Raw genomic sequence first — 6,000 nt, 5'->3', positions numbered from 1 at the left:
TAAACAACACAAAACTTTAGATGGTCACAAAGAATTGATTGTGGTTCAATAGAATAAAACTTCACATAGTGTCCTTGCACACAATATGCAGCCATCGTTTACAAAGATTCTTAAATGTTCAAAGAGCTGTTCCTTCATTACTGAGAATGAATAAATTTTCTTTGTCTCCAAAAACATTTTCAAAATTAGCAGTACACCCCAGAGGTCTATGGGAATAAGTGTTATTCTTCACAGTTTAAACAGTAAAACTTATATCAATTAATATTTCTGAAATATAACTAAAGTAAGAAATATGTTTGTATAGTCCACAGTGAATAGGCATATTTTGCCAAACATATTTTTGAAACCTTATTTGGAAATATTTCTTTCATTTCAGTATCTTTGTTGTTTTTGTCATATCTATTTTGGTATCTTGAATTATAATATCTATATATTACATATATCTTATATCTTAGATATCATTATATTATTATTATATATTATTATATTTTATGTATTATATATAAGTAATATTCATATATTACATATATTCCCCCTATACATCCAAAAAAAAAAACCAACAACATTACTTTTAAATTTATTATGGTTTAATAACTATTGATCTGAAAGCAAGCAAATGAACAAACAAAACCAACATGAACTGCCAGAAATGCGATAACAGCAACTGTTTTCTCAGGCTGAAACTGATTGAAAGCATCCCCTATATAAAAATGAAATGCATTTCCGTGGATGCACTGACGCTTCACCATCTGTCCAACATCTCAGATTTACTCTCCCAGATAACTTCATATTTCACCCTGAAGTCCCTAAAGAAACATCACTTTAAACAGGGCCACATGGAAAAATGCACTTCAATAACATCTGAAGGTCTTGCATTTAGCTGCAAGGGCCTCCAATCTAAATGAATGATGTGCCTGTAGAGTAAGCTCCATTTAGAGTTATGGAAATAGGGAGGAGAAAATGTAAGAAAATGTTTTTCTTTCTTTCTTTCTTTCTTTCTTTCTTTCTTTCTTTCTTTCTTTCTTTCTTTCTTTCTTTCTTTCTTTCTTTCTTTCTTTCTTTCTTTCTTTCTTTCTTTCTCTCTTTCTCTCTTTCTCTCTTTCTCTCTTTCTCTCTTTCTCTCTTTCTCTCTTTCTCTTTCTCTTTCTCTTTCGTTCTTTCGTTCTTTCGTTCTTTCGTTCTTTCTTTCGTTCTTTCTTTCGTTCTTTCTTTCTCTTTCTCTCTTTCTTTTCTTTCCTTCCTTCCTTCCTTCCTTCCTTCCTTCCTTCCTTCCTTCCTTCCTTCCTTCCTTCCTTCCTTCCTTCCTTCCTTCCTTCCTTCCTTCCTTCTTTCAAGAGAAATAGTAGGGAGTGGGGTAGGGGAAGACTGGGAAGAACAAAGGGGCTGGAGAAGAGAGAGAAGAAAAAAAAATAAAAAGAAAAAAAATATTAATAAATAAAAATAAAATAAAAAAATAAAAAATAAAAAATAAATCAGCAGCTCCAGAACAGTGGCAGTAAAAGACACAGGGATTTACAGATAAAGCAAGAAGATGCTGGCAGCCATCTATCAGTCTGCCTTGATGAAACAGGTATTGGAAATTAACTCAGGAATCCTATGAATTACATTCAACCCATGCTCTGAGCTAAGCACTTGTCAATTTTAGCTGTTATTGCAACCTATTACTTACAGACTACATGGCTGGCAAGCTAATGATTCTGGAGAGTGTTAAAGAATAGCAACATAAACTGTATACAGAGATGTTTGTCACAGACTGAGCATATCTTCCCATAAACCCATGTGAAAACTGAAAGCCCAAACTTTTTGTTCCTCAGTGAGCACTTAAGCCCATATCACATTATTTCATACAGTGGAAAAATACATACCTAAGAACTAATCAGTGATCTGCCTGTCCACAGAAAACTTTTTCCCAAGATTTTCTGAGCATTGTGAAAAAGTGCTTTGATTAAACTTTTCTTGAACTTTATTCCCCCTCTCCACAGGATAATTCACTCTGTGGCAGAGCTCTTGAAACTGACAATTTTTTTGGGGGGGATGATGATAAAATAATAGACAAATATAAAACCCCAGCCTCTAACATATAGAATGCATTTTGCTGTGGATTGGGACTTCCACTTGGCTAATGTTTGATTACTTAGCTTTCAAAAACAACCTTCAAGGGAAGGTTAATTTAATTTTATATCTTCAGATACATACAGTAATAGTTGTGCACTGAAGTACTGGAAACACTTTTTATCAGAAATTTACTCAACCAATATACTGGAACTTTTTTGTATGTTTCATCTGATAAACTTGTCTAACAGTGAAATATTTTAATAAGCAAACACATTCAGAGTAAATGTCAGAGAGTGTGATCCTGTGACTAACATCTGCTGCTGCTGCTGTTGGGGAGCTGGGGAGAAGAGAAAGGATGAAAAATAAAGTACCAAAAAAAAACAACCAAGGAAGTCCAAATTAGAGCAAATGTTTGTCAAATAAAAAGTACAGCTTTTTGTCCAATGGACAAGATTTAATTAGAAAAGTCATGGAAATAAGCTGCCTGAGTATCAGATCCATTTTCTTCAGATGAGCTAGTGAACCTCATTTCAAAGAATTGCAAATACAGGGGGGAAAAATTCTGCTGTAACATCCCTTACAAATGAATTAATCAATTACCAATATGACGCCCCACCCCAGGTAAGGAATAGTATGACAGATTTAGTTAAAGATTTTTCTTCTATTTAGAAAAGCAATGGTCAAATAAATTAATAATAAAAAAAGTATTTTGTACTTTTTTTTTCTGTTACAGTAGACCATAACTTCAAAATTTAAATATCATATTGTATGTGTTAAGTCACCTACATGGTACATTATTTATCCAGTTTGTTATCTAATTCTATCTTTTTATTTTTTTTTCCCTTAACAACAACCATAACAAAAAACTATTAAGGAACATAATATTTTGCATTAGACAAGGGCATCTTGAATACCACTGTAAACAAAATTATTTTAACAGTGAAATTAAAGGAAAAGAAAAAATCCAGCCCAGAGGAAGGTGATTATGTAGAAATTCATGGCAATTCAAAAACTCTCTCTCTATAAATAAATAAATAAATAGATAGATAGATAAAAAGAGGTCTTTAAATATTCTGAATTGTTTTATGCTTCATTACTATTCTTCATGTGCTTTTCTTCTTGTTGTTTAGTCTTTTACAATACATCCATGCTTGGCACAAAGCTGCAGGCCTGTAATTCAAGTATACAAAATGTGCGGAATGTGGTCTTAAAACACGTATACTCCTATGCCTGTCAATTAACCAAAATTTTATTTTAAACATTGGATAGATTAAATAATAATAATAATAATAATAATAAGAATAATAATAATAATAATAATAATAATTTTTAAAATAAAGACATTATCATAAGCTAGAACTTAAAGATCCATAGAAAATTTATTGCATTTCAAAAGCAGAAAAGTCAGGTCTTTAAGTGCTTGAAAGCCACATCTTTGCTCTAAGGATTTCCATGTGAGACTTTGCATATGAGATTCTCAAAAGGCTCGCTGAAGTCTATGGAAATTTTTTATCCTCATATGAGATGTCATTTTAAAAGGAAAACAAAGTAAGGATAGAGTTAGGGGTTTTTTTTAGGTTTTGGAATACATAATAAAACAAACACTTTTCTGTAACAGAATACACTTTAGTTAGCTAATAAAAAGTATTCAGTGTACTTAACAGAGAACTCCCGTCTCTAACAGAGTAGAAGGATAGCTTGAGTTCATACTTTCACCCTCTTATGTGCAATATGTGTCATTTTCTAAAAAGATTATTTTAATAAACATGGTTTCAGACAGTCAATGCATTTTATTTGACCCTGCAAATATACACTTGATTAAGAGTATGTGCTTATTTTTATGAAGGCTGAGAAAATCACTAGTGTTTGTAGTAGTATAAATGAATAAAGAACTAGTAAATTTCTCTTCGTCTTCCCTATTATTGTCCTCTTCCCCTTCCATCTTGGGTGTTTATACATACATAATGTATACTTAGTACTTTAAGCTAGATTAGTGGTAGGAATATATCTTTTGGACATTCCTAAAATGGAACTTTTTTCCCCCTCCAGTAACTGGAAAAGGTGAAAGGAAGGAGACATTTATTCTTTCCCCCTCTAAAACCATCCTACAGAGATAGTTATATACACAGAAAGGAAAGGAGTGAAGTAGTAATGTTTTCCTAAGCATGCTTCTGACATATAGTTTGGCTAGTTGTCAAAAAACTACATCTCTTCCTACATCTGAAATCAAGCATGTACATACATATTCTTCAAAGCAAATTTTGTGTAGAAATAGTTGAACCTCTTGCATACTATTTTTTTTTTTTTTTTTTTTTTTTTTAGTATTGATACACTTCTTTTCTGCAGGTATACATACCCATGGTACTGATTGCAGAGAGGCTGAATATACAGTTGAGCATGACACCAGCAATTAGATAAGTCATCTTACCTTTACAAATATATCCTTTTTTAGGATAAAAAAATAAATAAATAACATCTGATTCCTGAAGATGATGAAATTCAGATAGATTACATGGGTAGTCCTTGGTTCACATAGATACAGAAAAATGTTTTTGGAACCATTGTACAGTCTACTCATATGGTGTCATAAAGTCCTGCCAATGACATGTTAGGTTGATAGGGGTCAAAGAAGCAAAAATATGAAGCAATATTTGTGGAAAAATCCCGAATACTTTCTACTCCTCAAAGAAAGTAGATTTTTCTTTTTATTATTATTAGGAATGATGTTGTTGTGTGCCAGTCCAGAATGTTATTGTTCAGCAGTCAAGATGTTAGCAAAGGGGATAGCATGCTGTTGCTAGGTGAACTCTACTTGAACATCGATTTTGCCAGCGAATGGAAAACTACAGGTAACAAATTCTTGAGGTCACCCCTCCTGAATAATGGCTTTCTCAGATTTTGGACTATCTGTGAAAACTCAAGCAGGTACACTTTTAAACATTGATTTTTTTTTCTCTATCAGCATTACTCACATTTCTTACTCTCTGTACAGATCAGGATAGGTAGGAATACACATGTTCTAACATTAATATTTCTCTGATCTTCTGGATCCTTGTTGCATAGTAGGTGTCCAAACTGCAGTAAAGATGAGAAGCAGTTTGTATAGGCTATATCAATTTGGGATTTTGTGGTTTTCAAGCTAAATATTCAGTCAGGTCATCTCTTTTTTCAAAGAAACATGAGAACCCTCAAAAGTTTATACTGTATTGTCCAGAGACTGCTTAGTCTGTTCACTATGTAGAACAGTGATGAATCTAGTGATGGTTTTTCAGCTGTGATGACAGTGGAAAAGATTATTTTTTACTGCGATTATGTAAGAATTCTTGATACTGTTTTGTCATTTTAGTACACATATGCATAAACGATTGATAACCCACTGGATTAAAAACAGTATTGCATCATGGGAATAACAACATCCCGATCTTGCGGACTCTTGCTGTTTTACTTTCTACAGAAAACTAAGAAATTATTAAACTTTGAAACCTTTTTTTTGTCATTGTTTACTGATAAAGGCAAATAAAGATATTTGTCTGGATGTAACGATAATCTGATTAAATGCTAGCTTCAGTATTTTGTGTTGTAAATCAAGACCATTCCTACGTTCTTTTACACATGGTACAAGAAATGATTCAGTTTCCAGAGAGATAACATTTGGAGGATGTGTTATCTGTAGGCAGACTGCAGTGTCTGATAACGAGTCTGGGGGAGTCATTGCCATATTGGGCACCTGGCATATGAGCTCTTCCAGAAACCCTGATAAGACCCATTCTGCATAATGTCCATATGTATGTAAATGATGTTTAGAATTGTACCTGAATGGAACTCAGCTCAGAATACTAAAATTAATGGGAATCCTAATTACTCTGTTGGGAGCTTGCTCATGTATTGCAATGTTAACTTGTTTAGATTTTTCTGTATTTCCATTTTTTTTTATGTGGTAACATT

The sequence above is a fragment of the Anas platyrhynchos genome, chromosome 1 (assembly GCF_047663525.1).
Source record: "Anas platyrhynchos isolate ZD024472 breed Pekin duck chromosome 1, IASCAAS_PekinDuck_T2T, whole genome shotgun sequence".
NCBI classification, from domain to species: Eukaryota; Metazoa; Chordata; class Aves; order Anseriformes; family Anatidae; genus Anas; species Anas platyrhynchos.
The sequence above is the reverse complement of the archived record's forward strand: the minus strand, read 5'-3'. Positions refer to the sequence as shown.